The 15,308-nt window shown below is 44.1% G+C and overlaps 1 protein-coding gene across 4 annotated transcripts in view; it reads right to left on the bottom strand.

Annotated features, from left to right (window-relative positions):
* The window catches only part of adarb1a (adenosine deaminase RNA specific B1a), a 47,512-nt gene that overhangs the window by 30,104 nt on the left and 2,100 nt on the right, over window positions 1–15,308 (bottom strand). The window contains exons 2-3 of one of the 4 annotated variants that reach the window (XM_037091833.1): window positions 10,542–10,607; window positions 5,390–5,579 (exon numbers count right to left, since the gene is read on the bottom strand). The exons of 1 other annotated variant lie outside the window; for it this stretch is intronic. The gene's annotated coding sequence lies outside the window, so the exon portion shown is untranslated. The remainder of the gene's footprint in view (window positions 1–5,389; window positions 5,580–10,541; window positions 10,608–15,308) is intronic. 2 more of the 4 variants (XM_037091835.1, XM_037091832.1) reach the window with 2 other exon arrangements.

The following is a 15,308-nucleotide window of genomic DNA, read 5'->3' as shown; positions in this document are numbered from 1 at the left end:
GTGGCACAATTCAAAAGGGAAAATAAACAGGCTTTGCGACGGTGTAACACTTATTGCCAAGAAGCATTGCTACAACTAAGAAATGATCTAAACTCTAAAATTTCCTTACTTTTTGTGCTATGTTTAGCTAGCAGCAGTTCGCAGTTACACCTATAAGATGCCTCCTATTGTTAGGAGTATGAATTTGAGCTGGCGGATTCTTACATATTACATTACATCTTATCCTTGTACTGTTTATATTAAGGTTAAACACCAGTTTCATGAGGCTGTGGTCCATCTGTCCCTCTCTTTACGACCGGTACAGATGCTCCCCCTTGTTGAACAGCAGAATCCATGAATCACTGTTTTTACATCTTAGCCGTATTGTGATAAAGTAATTAGAAAACGTATGAATTATTAGCAAGGCAGGGGTACAGAGGAGTTTGATCAAACACAAGGATGATATGGAGAATCAGCGGGAGTTATCGATCTGATGCAAATCCCGAATGTGAATCAGCCTGTATATCCTCCTGTTTACTCAGGCCCAGCTTCCGCGGCGCGTATGTAGAAATCCAACATTCCTGCACTTCGAGTGCTCGCGGGGAGAGCAGTGTCCACAGTAGGAGCTGTTTAGAACCGAGGGGATGAAGCCATTAGTCAAACAGAATCTGCTGTTTACTGAAGCAGACCATCGGACGGCCCTCTCTGGTGAGGGGGGAAGCACAAACACTGGGTCTGCCATGCTGGAATGCTCAGTAGTTATATACATTTCTGGATTACTCAATGTGCAGAAAAAGAGAGAGGAAGTCTTGCGACACTGGAGCTCGCACGGCTCACCAGAGGTACACGGCCTGATTCTGTTACAGCAAATCCCCTCAAGACTTCCCGCGAAGACGGCAATAATTTTATCTCTCATCTGGACAGTCACCAGGTGATTAATCCATCCCACTTAGCCACCAGGAATGTTTGCATGCTGGACAAAGCAGCATCTTTGGGTTCAAAAGTTTTCGTTTTTGTCATCCATATTTTTTTGTGAGTAAAAAAAAAAAAAAAACCTGAATGGAAACGCATAATAATAAAACATTAGGCCTTACATCTAGAGCATCTGGGGCAGCAGGAAGCATCACCATCACTGTGATTAATGACCCAGTCCTACTACGGAGCCCAGGCTGCCCAGAAAACAAATGAGAGTGAGGAACTGACTCGTGTCACAGTCGGGCAGGACTCCTTGTGTCTGAGCTGCAGGTGAACGCATTGTCCTCAGAACTTTCTCACATGCTGCTGCTTCAACCCTAACCATCCTTTCAAAAAAACAGGAAGGACGTTCAAGCGGCAACCATCACTTTGTATTTTTTACTCTTACATAACGCCCTGGTTAGCGACTCCGTGGAGCCTATTAGGCCACGCTGTGACGTCTGAGCGGGATCCAGACACGAGTGGTGGAAGGGAAGCAGCGGCGGACCGGAGGCAGGAGGAAGCATCCTTCTTTCCATTCTCCAAATCCCACAGCACAGACGGATGAGACGCAAGCATTGGGGGATATCTGTAGCCTACTTTCATACATTTGCATTTTTTTTTTTTTTTTCAAAATCTGACTCCCGAAGACAGACTGTGGGATACAAACACACACATCAGGCATGCAGTCCAAGTCAAAAGGTCTATATCCTCATGGTTATTCAAACCTGGCAGGGGTGTGCATTCCCGGTTCAGTGTGTTAGATTCTGTTTCCTTAATCTTTCCACGAGGACACAAAGTGCTCGCTGACTTTACTTAAAGGGGCAAGTAGCCAAGTTACATCATCTGACCTACCCAGGCCACTTCTGCTACCTCATCTGAGACAATCTGCCAATAACTACTAGGCTCGGCCGATAACCAAGACTGATATCAGGGTACTGTCCCACTAAAGTATCGTGATAGACAATAATATTTTCACAGATTTGTGGAGTTGCCCAGGTTATTGTACATGTTACACATGCTTACGGCAGAGACAACATGCAGAATTATTCAAATCCCTTGGCTCGCCTTATTCTTCCACTTTAAACCCAAATATTGTCAGATTGGTGAGCTGGCATCCTTAGAATCTAAGTCCTGCAGCCTGTAGTAACCGCCCAAAATGTCGAAGCACGTTGCCTCCACTGCTGCAACCGCTCCACGTGCACTTTATTTTCAAAGTAAAAGCCCAGAGATGATGTCACAGCTATTCAATATTTTCAAAAATGTATTATTATTAGTTAACTGCTCCAAAAATGTAAGAAAATAATTGGGAAAAAAAATGTCCATCTCAATTTCACACGGATGTTCAAATTGTTTGTTTTAGTTATATTTCCTGTCAGCATCTTCTCATCACATCTGAAAAAAAAAAAAAAACACGTGTTAGGAACGTCTCATCTGCATCTAAAGAGCGACTAAAACAACGTCTTCATCTCGGCAACAGCCAAATAAAAAAAAAAAAAAAAAGCCCTGCCTCATTTCCACCTTGGCTTCTCTTTATCCTGGTTTAGCCTCAGAGTTTCCCTCCTCTCCTCTGAATCCTGCACCGTCTGAGACAAAGCTGTCAGCCGAGTTATTTTTATACGAGGAGAGCTCATCTGATTCCATCCCAGCACTTAATATTGCCTCTCGTGACAGCATTCAAGTCTACGAGAGGTTAATTTACAGCATTTTTTGGGGTATGCAAAAGCACCTGTGGATGACCTAGATACAGCAAAACAGTCCACAGGTCTAATATCCCTGCGAGTGGACTGAAGACGCTGGACTGAACAGACTAAAGCACAGACTACAAAAGACAATATGACGTGTTCAGATAGCAAATCACACCGGCGGTTAATGGATTCATGCGTTCAGTCATTCCAATGAGTAATCTCATCTTCTTGGCTCAAGCTGAAGTGTTTAAAAATCACCAAGAGGAAGTTCAAGTTTAAAATCATGTTTGGTGAGACGTGTACCGATGCCAACTTTACTTCCTGGCACACTGATTAGGCAGATTGCAATATATTTTTTATACAATACATTTATTTTTGATTACTTAGGGTCAATAAATGATTCCAATTCAATATTTAATTTAATACTCATTCAATATTTACATTTACAGAAATCAAAACTGAATGAAATATATGTTTTATGTTGTTTCACCGCAACTGCACATTTATATACAGTATCACACTCTTTATCTATATAAGAGTTCAATTTTTTAATGTCTCAATGTTTTAGTCCACAGAATAGTACCTTACTAACGTTTCTTCATAAATAAGACAGTCCCTACATTTAGAGCAGGACGGTCCTCAGGAAACCCTCTAACTCTTCTCCCCCCATTGTTCTAAATGTGTGGTGTGTACCATTCAGAATAAAGGTATCATTATCAAGCCCCTCTCCATGTCTCCCGTCCTTTTATGACTTTTTTTTTTCTCTCCGTGTTGGCGGCTTTTATCTGTGCAGCCACTCCGCTCAACGAGTCCCCAGAGCGCTGTTGAATTACGCTGGCGCAGAGGCCGTTCGATTGGCTGTCTCTTACTGTATTGTAAAATGTCTGTCTTGGAAGCAGCCGGGGCTGATGGGACACTCTGCTGACACGGCCCGACACATGCACTTGCAAGCCCACACACACACACACATACACACACACACAGTGGCACATTAACTATGTGCCCTTTACTCTCCCATGCTCATTCACATGTTTTATTGACATTGAGATGAAATTGTAAGTATGAGGGGCCCCGGGGGACGCTGTGCTCCAGGGAAGGGTCACATACCTGCGACCTTCGCCGTTACAACACATTGGTCACATCTCTCCGTCCTAAAATCTAATCTGCAGGAGAGCTGATTCAATAAACAGGCTGATATCAGTGCTCCTCCTGACCACAGCTCGATAACTTTGGTATCAACGTGGCTGCCTCACAGTTTGCCCTACAAATACCGAGCAGACTCGATTTTTCTACCTGCGCCGCTGGCCCAACTGAGCAAAAGCAACGCTCGCAATTGTCGTCAGATGTCTGAAGAACTTCTTTGGGTTCAAGCAGTCAAATGTTACTCCGTGCCGCAAAAGCAACAAGGTGGATTCCAACCCTCAGTGGCCTGCATGAGGCATGTACTTCACCAAGATGTCTAAAATTACAATCTGAAATTACACTGTGAAAACTGTAAGGATGTCACTTGGACAACAATAGTGAAAAAAAAAAAAATGTCACAGAAACGTACGCTCTGGCTCACTTTTGGACATCTTTCCAACGTTATCAAAGACGTTGATTTGGCATCTTTTGGATATAAAACGTAAGGACACACATTCATTCAAAGATCTATCTGGATAATTAGACAGCATGATGGACAGATCTATGAGAAGAAACCAGAATTATCCTTTCAGAGCAGCACTTTCGACTCTGGTTACTTGCTACCCTGTGCCTTTCCCAGCAGTGGCTGGCTTTGACAAATTAACATAGGTTCAGTTTTCAAGGTGAAAAAAACAAAGTCATGTGCTCCTGGGGCACGGAAAGACACACCAGGCATATGAATAACTGCGGCGAGAGTCTTGAGAGTTTATTTTTTCCGGGCTCATAATTCCTCCGAAGGAAGGAAGGAAGGAAGGAAGGAATAATGAGCTGTTTTGCTTCTAGCACCACCGCTTTCCCAGAACTAATTCATTCAAGTAGAGATAACCCTTCAAGATCCGATTCGCTGTGGTAGCGACAATGACTCAGGACCTCCACTGCGATCGGCTCTCTCTGCTCTCCAAACAAGCTTTTTAAAGCCTTAAATGTAATCAGTAAGATATGGGTATCAGTGAACTTATTTGTTAATTAGCTAATGAGGCTAATCACAGTGCAAAGAGTTGTCTTTAAATTTCTCATTTTGTCTATTACCAGTTCAAAACAGACAAAAAGGTGGTATTGACCTTTACTAACAACTCTCATGTCCCATAATGTCAGACTATAGATTTAATTTTAGCACTGTGAGCATGTTAGCAGCATTATTATTTTGGGTGCCGACTAGAACATGATTTAATGTTCAAAAAACATACTGTCCACTGCTGCAGCACCTCTATTCACCCTCTGTCTGAAAGCTGTTTTGGCTCCTATCTCTTTAAGGCCCCCCTCCGGAAAAGGCCAGTCTGCTCTGATTGGCCAGCTGCCACGCTATTTCCACATCATCTCTATCAGTGCTTTTTCTTGGGGGCGTGGCTTAGGGCGGCGACCGTACGGTTGTGACATCACAACTTGACAGAAGTCCTGACAGCTGGTTTAAAGAGACAAGATGGAACCTTTAAAAGTTGTTAAGAGGCACTTTGTATTTATATTTATGAACAGTTTATGGGAAAGAGCTCTTAAATCTTCACATGATGACTGTCAGCTTTGCTTCTGGCTAAATTAATGAGCGAAATATTTTATGTAGTTTGTGTAGTTTACAGTCACAAACACACCTCTCCGCAGACACAATAGATGTGATCTCCGGCCCTCTCGCCTGTCTGCTCCGTGTGGCTGCAGGTCATGTCATCTGCCAGCAGAGGAGGAGGAGGAGGAGGGAGGACGAAGGGTCAGCTCATCCAAGTGTCTGGCTGCTTCGTCTCCTTGAGGTTTTGCAGTACAGACGCTGACAGTCACGAGCTGGAGCTGTTTGTGGAAAATGGGCAACTTTTTAATTTTTCATAAAACTGTGGCTTTCTGATCAATATTATGAATGTTATATGAACTGCAAATGTGTTGTCTTGCCTGAACTTAACTCCAGGCCTTTTTAAAGTATGTTTAAATCATTAAATTCATATCATAAGCACTGAACTACCAGTCTACTAATGGCTTGAACAAACAACAACCAGGGAAGTCTCTGAAATTTCAAAACCATGCTCAGGATTTGTCTGTCTGCTACTTTAAGTTTCCAAATAGTGTAAATGTATGCAGCATATAATACACTTTAAAATTGCATCTCCACAGTGGAACAATAACAGCACAATTAGAAGTAGTTGGTGAGTGAGATAACAGTCATGTCAGCTGTCAGTGATGAAGCACTGATTCATTGTGTCTGTTTCATAAAGAGCCAACGAGGCAGCGATTCTGGGCAGCCACATCCTCTCCGTTCCACTGTACAGCAGGGAGAAAGTCACCTTGCCTCCCTGCAGTAACAGCACCCAGGGGTCCGGTCCCGCCCTCCCTGTCACAGCGTGGCCCCTGCTGGCCCCCCATCTGACGCACTGACACACACACACACACACACACACACACCGCCCTTGTTCGCCGCCCCCTCCGAAAATAAGCTCGGCGACACGAGAGCAACAGAGCATCAGCTGCTGTGATGTGATTCTGGCTGACATCGCTCCGCAGAGACAGAACACATAATTAGATTTTAGATTCCTTGTCGTGAGTCCAAATCTAATTTATTATCTTTTTTTTTTTTTTTTTTTTTTTTTTCCAAGCCGAGGTTCCACTGATACGGTAACCTCTGCCGCTTTCGGCCTCGGCCTCGAATCCGAAACGGAACGAGAAGCTTGGGAGGAATCAGACATCCCGCTGCTTTCATGTGTCAAAAACCTGCATGCCAAGTCTGTCGAGAACATTTCATCCCTTGGAGATGAGGAGAAAGAAGTTACAATGAATCAGCGAGCCAGAGTTTATTTGGGTAAATCCTCACGCTGCTATCAGCTTTTATTCTCTAATTCTCAGGTGGATGGACTGCACTGCCAGTGAGTCATCAGTCCACACACACACACACACACACGCGCACACACAGATACAGACATCTCACGACATCAGCACGTTAAGGCTCCTCGCAACTGCACCCGTTTGTTGTCTTGTCAGAAATGATTACACCAAAAGAAGTGGATTGACTCTGCAAGCGGTTGCGTAAGCGGCTTGTGGCAGGCAGCGTCCTGAGCTAACCTCGTTCCTCCCTGCTGTGTCCGACTCCAGCACCCACCATCTTAAAGTCCACCTCCGGGCTCCTGCTTCAGTCACAGCGTGTTAACGAAGTGGAGCAGGCAGGGGATCAAAGTCCAATCGAGGATCCTTGGCTTGACGTCTGACAAAGATGCAGAAGGATTCATCTCTAAATACATAAGCGACCCCTGGAGGACAAGGTCACACCCCAGCAGGCTCTTGATGCCGGAAGATAATGCGACCTTTGTTGAGATGCGAGACGATGAGTTTACTGAAGTGATCAAACGTCTGCTCGATCTCAAAGTGAGTTGAATTGTTTTCAGTAGAAGATCAATCCAAAGTCGCTATTTACATGAGTTAAACACACAGTGTTGAGTTTGTGCAGACAGAAGTAGCATGGGATCATGGGAGTTGGTGTCCTCTTTGTTTAACAACCACCGCTGATGATGGAAATCTTTCTGACATGACTCAAGACGCAAATATTCACAGATGAGGCAATGTTTAAAGCATTCCTCTCATTCTCCGGCTTCCCTCCTCACTGCCGACCAAATGGAACGCACTGTTACCTTGAAGAAACTTGTGGATTTCTCTGGTTTGAATATTGTTGGTAACATTTAGAATAATATAAGAACGCAATAAAACAATATGTAGAACAAAGGGCGGAGTTGTTTTTAGATATTTCAATGCAGAAACGTTACATATGATCTCTAACTGCACATGTCCCATGACATTTCCAGCCATGTCCACTGCAGCAAATGCATATTTGCAATGTGCAATTGAAAGTGAATATCTTGAAAGATACTTTGTCTGGAGCAACTTACAGTTAATCATACATACATTCACACGCTGATGGTGGTGGCTGCAATGCAAGGTGCCGACCAGCACATCAGGAGCAGCTTTTAGTTCAGTATCTTGCCCGAGGACACCAGTGACCTTCCGATGACAAGACCCAGGCTGTAACCCTGAGCCACGGCCACCCAATCAGATATCACTGAGGTTTGTAACATGCAACAAGGTCATCAGCTCAGTCACCAAAGGGTTACAACCAGCTAACAAGGCGCTCTAAGTTCCAGTATTTAGTATACAGTATACAGTATACATATATATATATATATATATATATATATATATACACATATATATGTTGCCTATCAATCTAAACATGCACCCGCTGACTGTTTACATTCACATGGATGCTGTTATAATGTGCTGTGATTGAGATCCTGACCCACCAAACACCCTGGAAAGTTTCGTATTTCTCTCTAAATTACGTTGTTACATAATCACTATGATTAACCCGGATGATGTCTGACTCGTTCACTTGCGGGGAGGGATGCTGTTCTCTGGGGGAAAGTTCACTGAAGTCTCTGTCAGGAGGGCTGACCGTCGCAGTGATTTTTTTTCCAAGACATCAGCTACGACAATGAAACAGTGGAAGGAGACGAACACTTGGTGAGTTAAAGTTTTTTGCTGGCAAGTTGTTTTTCAGGCAGAAATGTGATGCAGAGTCACTAGGACAGACAGGAGGACAGACAGGAGAACAGGAGCGATGACAGTTACTCTGCTACTGTTGTTTGGTCATGTAACGTTGCTTTGTGGGACATTCAAGTGGACATGCCTCCGCTCCGCCTTGCCAGCTTATCCATTCACACAGGTACGTTTCTCCTCTGCTACTACCTCTGATACTACCTCCAGAGGGGCATCAGAGTTGCAGAGAAATTTCACCCTCTGCCGCATCCAAAACTCTAACACAGAGGAGGATGCGGAGAGTTGGCAGAGGATCTCCACACTCAAAAGGCAGTGTGAAAAACAGAACTGGTCTTGAGTCTGTTGTCCGGTGGACACAGGTGATCTCCTCTGACAGGAACATATATGCTGCCAGACGTCTCCACGGTCTGTTTCCAGAAAGATACTTTTCAGAGACCTCTGATGCTGACAGTCTGAGCTCACACGCCACATTCTTACTGCAGAGAAAGTCAAAATCTGGATTCATTTGAAAAAATTAAAACATGTAAAAGAAAAAATAAATATTGACAAAGTTGTACACTGAGTGAATGTTAAAGGGCCATTATACCAATTTTATACATCAGGTCCCATTAAGTAATGAGTACAGCTCAGCTTGTGGTTTAAAGAGGATCTTTTTCAATAACTCGGACGATGTCACATTGATGCATCGTGGTTAGCTCATCCTGGAAATTATTTCAAAAGAGAACCTGCGTTGCAGCAAGGCTGCCGAGGTCGGGAAGACGCCTCTGCTGCCTGAAGGCACTGCCTGAGAGGCCAAGGAGAAGCATTTCTCCCTCCGGCAGTCAGAACTCCGAACATTAATAAATGAGACATTCACTGCACTTTACAATCTAAACACAACCCTGCAGACTGAACTATTCATTTCACAGTATTTATCTATTTCCTTTTCACACACACCGGCTGTTCTGTATTATCACATCACTGTTTGCACCTCCATAATCATATAATACACTCTGCCACTTTTGTGTTAAAATTAAAATTCATATAAAGGTGCCGACCAGCACGTCAGGTATATGAACTGACTTTCATGTTGGGTGATAGAGGGGGATGGCAGTGATTAGCTGTAATGCCACTCTATCGCCCATCGTGAAAGCCAGAGACCACTGTTCGAGACAACGTTTCGATATTAATAAGTGTGAAACCACTGGATCTTTTAACAAGACTGCAGGACACTTCCAGCTGTGTTTATGGCAACTACACCATGTTTCCCTTAGAAACATTGAGAAATGTGATTTGGTTGTCGGTCACTGGCCAAGAGGTGCAGACAGGCTGCTTATGGAAAAATGCCTGAACTAGTAAATTAATGACTGAATCAACTGCGCCATCAAGGAGTGAATGAGTGTGCAGTTGATTTGTTATCCGACACTACTATATGCGGTACATGCAGAGTCAAAGGAAGGATTATCATGGGGTTGTTTCCCCACAACAGGCCACAAAATGAGCTTTGAAAGCCTCTCAGCACTCGGGGCCAGTAACGGTTCAGCCACCGCTATTGATCAACCAGATATATCATGATGACATTAAAATCATTTTCTGCAGCGAGGGAATAAAAAAAGCGCTCATATTAGTTTTAAAAATCCTTTTCACAGTCAGTGTTTTGCTTGAGGACCTCAACTGAGAGAGTGTTTATGCTGTAAAAGTGATCAATGATGCGCAGCCGAAGGTAATGCTCGGCTGGTTTTGTATAATTACTGGAGCTGAATCATCGACACTTCCAATATCTCAGCACAGATCATAAACTGTTGATGCGTGTGTTACGTGTTCAGTTCACATTTGCTGCGTCCAGTGTGTTTAGTGTCGTCAGAGGCCGAGAAGACGTCTGCAGCTCAGCTCGGTGTTCCCTCGGCGAGCCTGCGCCTGAATGCATCAAAGAGCAGGTGAGGAGTAAAAAAAAATCGGAATGATAAATGATTCAGCAGCTCGGCATCCAAGCACTGATAGCCTGACTCCCATTAATGAGGGCCAGCGTTGCCTCGGCTTCATCAAAGTGGCGACCTATGAAATATTAAAGCGAGCTCGACAGCAGCGCAACGTTGAGCTACACATGACCTCCCACCAAAACAAGAAAATGAAGGAGGGGAAAAAAAAAGAAAAGGAGGGAGACGTGAACAGCAGGAAAAAAAAGAAAAAATAAAATAAAATAGCGCTGACTCGAGGAGAGGTTCGGGAAATACTCACATCAGCGTCTCAGAAACTGAGGCAGCAGAACTCCGGCGAGCAGAATATCGACACGGCCAAGACAGTCTGAGGATGGAAAGAAGGACGCGAGTCCGATCGATTTACTGATGTTAGGATCAAGACGTTCATTACATTTAATTTAATTTGTTGCGGTTTTCAATAAGGGCTAAATTTAAGTGCTTTACTTCTGCCACAAAAAAAGAAAGGGCAATGTCACTGAGCACTGAGCATTTGATTTTAGGTATTATGTTAAAGATGAGCACTGCGGACAGCAGTGAAATATGTTTGGAGACTCAAATGTTAATGTTAATTTTAAAACATCCATCGTGTTTCCATGCACTGGTGTCATTTTGGAATTTAAAGTCTATTGTTTAACTGTTAACAATTGTACCTCCATTACAAATGTATGGTATGAGGTATCACAAGGCCATTTCTTTTACCGATATGACCCAAACAAATGTTTATTCAGACAGTTCACTGATGGGATTTGAGTATTGAGACTGTCAACCAGACGGAAGAAAAAAAAAAAAAAAAAAAAAAAGGGTCAGAAACATGATGTAAAATGTATTTTAATACTGCTCTGTCTGCATAAAGAGTTTATCTTATGAAATCTATTAGGTGATAATATGTCAGTGTTGTATTTACATTTTGTTTTGTTGCCCCCACGTGGGCAGAAAATCAATGAATGCAGCTGTAACTGTTGACTTCTTCCAAAAACAGTAAGTTTATGATTAGTATCTAATCTACTCATCTACTCTTTGAAATAATCTAACTATTGGTGTTTTATTACTCAAACAACATAAAAATGAATCTCCCAACATAACATTTTAAAACGTGCCATTTAAATTTCAATATTTTTATTCTTCCTGTGCTGTATGCAACATATTTAGATGTAACGCCACCTTTTAGATGCCAGCGTTTACACTTACTGTGGATCTAATCCATACAGCAGTGTTCACCAATGCGAACATTCAAAGTCCTAGAATATGCAGAAAAATAAAAACTATATACAGTTTGATGGCCACAGGCAGGAGTGACTTCCTGTGGCGCTGTCCGGTGCATGTTGGTGGGATCAGTCTAGACCTGAAAGCACTCCTGTGGCTGACCACCACTTCACAGAGTGTATGGGAGCCATTTACCAAAATGACATCCAACTTGGACAGCATCCTTCTCTCTGACACCCCCGTCAGAGAGTCCAGCTCCACTCCCACAATGCCCTGTGATGTTGACGTTTTACAAATGTTCTGATATAGCCTATTTCTGTGTGGGAATGTGGGAAACACACAACGCGCCTGCCGATCTCTTCAAATAATTGCTCCCTACCCCTAACCCTACTACTGTGGCATTGAGCTTATCAGCAGTGCCGGTGTAACACATTAGTTTTGCAATTCAAGTAATCTGTTCATTAGATTGTGTTGTGTCAGCTGACCTAGTTTACTGGCCCACTGGCTGCCTGCTGAAACATGATGCACTGTATACTATATGCTAAACTGTATGTCTTCCGTTTCTGGGGTTAGAATCTTGTGGGTTGCCTTTAAGATGATCTCGCCCCGGGGCATGAGCGAGACTATTAACGCCCTGGTTGTCAGCATATCACGATGGCAACCAAAGGCCAAGAATTGATTGTCGGTGGCAACCTGGCGATCATTATAGTCGAGCCCTGTCACACTGCGGAGCTTTAAAAATCCAGCAAACCTCCTTCAGTCTGTGAGACAAAAAACCTTCCTCTATACAGTCAACAGCGCTTTAGCCCCAAAATCTCCTCACCTGCTGCAGATGCCTCAAATCACACTGGCTTATAATATTTCCAAGGCAGACAGCGCATTCCCACCTCTGACGGTGTGATTTTAAGCCTGTATATAGAAGCCATCTGCCGTCAGTGGATTTCACTATGAGATCAGCATTCTGCTCCACTCTCTTACAAGAGCAGATCCAGTATTAACACTGAGTCATTCTGCTGCATCATGAGGAAAATAATGAGGTCTGGACTAATGGATGACGAACAAACTTTATTCCTCATTCGTCTCATCAAACCACTCAGTGTTCTTACAGCATTAGCAAGCCTGCGAGGACAGTCTCCTCGCCACTCTGCCATCACGGAACTCCTTCAGGATCGCAGATAGATCTGTTCGGCGTGTAGCCTCTTGTCCTCCATCAAGGCTCTGCCTCTCTCTCGGATAAGGGCACTTCCTCTTTGTCCAGCCGTCGCCCCGGGACAAGGCTGTCATTAAGATAAAAGAGGAGAGCTTGTACATCCCCGAGCACCTCAGCGCCCAAACAACAATCCACGGAAACTGCCTTTAGATCAGCTGTACCCAACTGGTCTCAGCCTCAGGGTGCAGATTTCCATTCCAGCTTGTTTCCAGTCATCTAACTGCACCTGTGAGCTGATTCAAACCCAGAGCCCTCAGAGGTGACTTGAATAAAGGTTAATTCATCATAGTTGTCATTAGGACACAAGGGCTGTTTAACGCAACGTTTTCAATCGCTTCATGCTACTTGAAATGAAAAGCAAACTATTTTCTACAGTGGTCACAGTGATGCCTGACATGATTATGGACATCACAAAAAGCAGCTGTGCAAAAACAAACAGGCGACAAATCAACTAACAATCTTTTCTGAATCAAGCAAGGACTCCGGCTCACAACCACAAAAACAAAGACAACAACAAAAGTCTGCTCAACAAAAGTCTTTTATTTCAAGTGACCTCTTGATGAGAAATACGCATCCGGTGGATTATTCCTCCCGTGGACACAGACGGGAAACGTCTGTCTGACCACCTGCCGGCTACAGTGACGCGGACTTTACAACACAGCTGACGCCGAGGGTTAAGCCGGTGTACCGAACAAAAAAAAAAATACAGCGGCATTCTGACACCGTGACTCACCGGCAACAAACTCTGTGTATTCATGACCCCTTAAAACCTTTTAACACCAAGCACGGATTTCCATGTGACGTCGGCAGATTTCTGCACGCACATGTATAAACGTTTGACTCATGAAATCCTCGCTGTGACAGGATATCACGCGGCTCTATAAGCTCTATAACCCTTCAGTCTGACTTCACAAACGCTCACGCTGAGGCTCAAAACCTCGTCCATCGCTGACAGCTCGTGTCAGCAATTACAAAAGCGAGAGCCTACGACAGCCAATGAGTGATCGCGTGGACGAGTGACCATCTCTCCCCGTCCTCCTCTGTTCTGGACCACTTCACACGCCAGCCGTGCAAACTTGTCAGCGGTGCGTGTTTATTTCGTTGAATTTGCTCTTTGAATCGGCCCCGAATGAGCGGTCGGCGATCGAACCAACATTAAAGCATGACAACTGATTCAGCATTTCCTAATGAATAAAAGAGCCCGCATCTACAGGCCGCTCTCTCTGCGGCAGGGAAAGAAACTTGAAAATTGAAGCAGGATGTCTGAGATTCGCTACACTCCAGAAGACTCTGTGCTTTCAGCCTCCTTTAAGTCCAAAATCCACCATTTAGGAGATGCTGGAACCATGAACAACTTGAAAAAAATCACCTAAATGCTCAGTGAAGTGCAAAGATTGAAGTGATCAGTAAACCTGCCATGATTTATATCTGTGTCCTCCCACTCCCAAATCATGTTAGACATGGGGGGGGTTAAGCTGAAGGCACATGAATTGTCTCGAAGAGGATTCGACAGTCGACAAAATGCTCCGACCACCCAGTCTGCCCCGCTAATCCCCGAGAGAGGAGCCTCGCAGCAGGCCGCCAAGACACCACCCAGGGACTCCCACTAAGTAGGTGTAATGTGAGAGAGTAGACGGGCGGAGAAAAGATCCAAATCACTTTCTACGGCCTTCCCCACCTCCAGCACGTTCACTGGCTGGAATGTTTTGAATATTACGCATTTTTTTTCTAAGTGCTGAAGGGCTCATTTATCAAGGACGAGTTTCAAACAGTGTCTGGCTCCAGGCTTCTTTTCTCTCCTTCATACTTCTGTTAGTTGAATGTCTCTGAGTTGCTGACGAAGACGAGCCCTCCAATAACATCTGAATGTTGCAGTCTCCCTTTAATGACAGAAGTGGAGTTTTACGGGACTTACGGGTTTGTAAGAGAACCTGAACGCGACACGCCGCTCACCACGATCTGATCTTTGAGGTATGGAATCATCAATATGAACTAAATTCCAACGGGATAGAGTCCATCTCTAGAGGAACAGCCTGATGAAGAAACAAATGAATATCTAACATAACCCAACTGACAGAATAAATGTAATACAAAAACACTGGTGCCCCTTTTCCATTGGTCAGAATTCACACTTAAACTAAGCTAAAATCAGCTTGTGTGTGTGCAATGGTGGTGATGGTGTTCCAGACAGCCCTAACATGGTTACACTGGATCCTGCATTTGGCACTAAACCTTGAAACTGAACGTAAAATCATGGAATACTTGTGCAATGGTGGGTTCTGACAGTCCTGTCGCGCTGGCCTGCTTGCCGAGTGTGCGGTTTTCCATCAGCTGCATTTGAAGCGTCAGCAGCAGCATCGTGAAAGTCAGAGCCCAACCGCACTAAAGCTGGGTTAAACTAATCAGTTTGCATAAAATGCCATAGGACCACAACTAAAAGGAATAATTTTCGAATAGTTTTCGGCCCAGGTTCCAACCACGAGTCTTGCCTAAGTGCCGCGCAGCAAACCTAATGCGACGACTCCAGTTCTGCTAAAGATGCCCACTGATTTGAGTCACACCTCACCGACGTTGAATACCCGTGCATGGAGGTGAACACGTATTCTGTCATCT

This window comes from Acanthopagrus latus, chromosome 24 (genome assembly GCF_904848185.1).
Source record: "Acanthopagrus latus isolate v.2019 chromosome 24, fAcaLat1.1, whole genome shotgun sequence".
In the NCBI taxonomy this organism is placed as follows: Eukaryota; Metazoa; Chordata; class Actinopteri; order Spariformes; family Sparidae; genus Acanthopagrus; species Acanthopagrus latus.
Note: the sequence above shows the minus strand (reverse complement) of the source record. Positions and strands in the feature narration are given on the sequence as shown.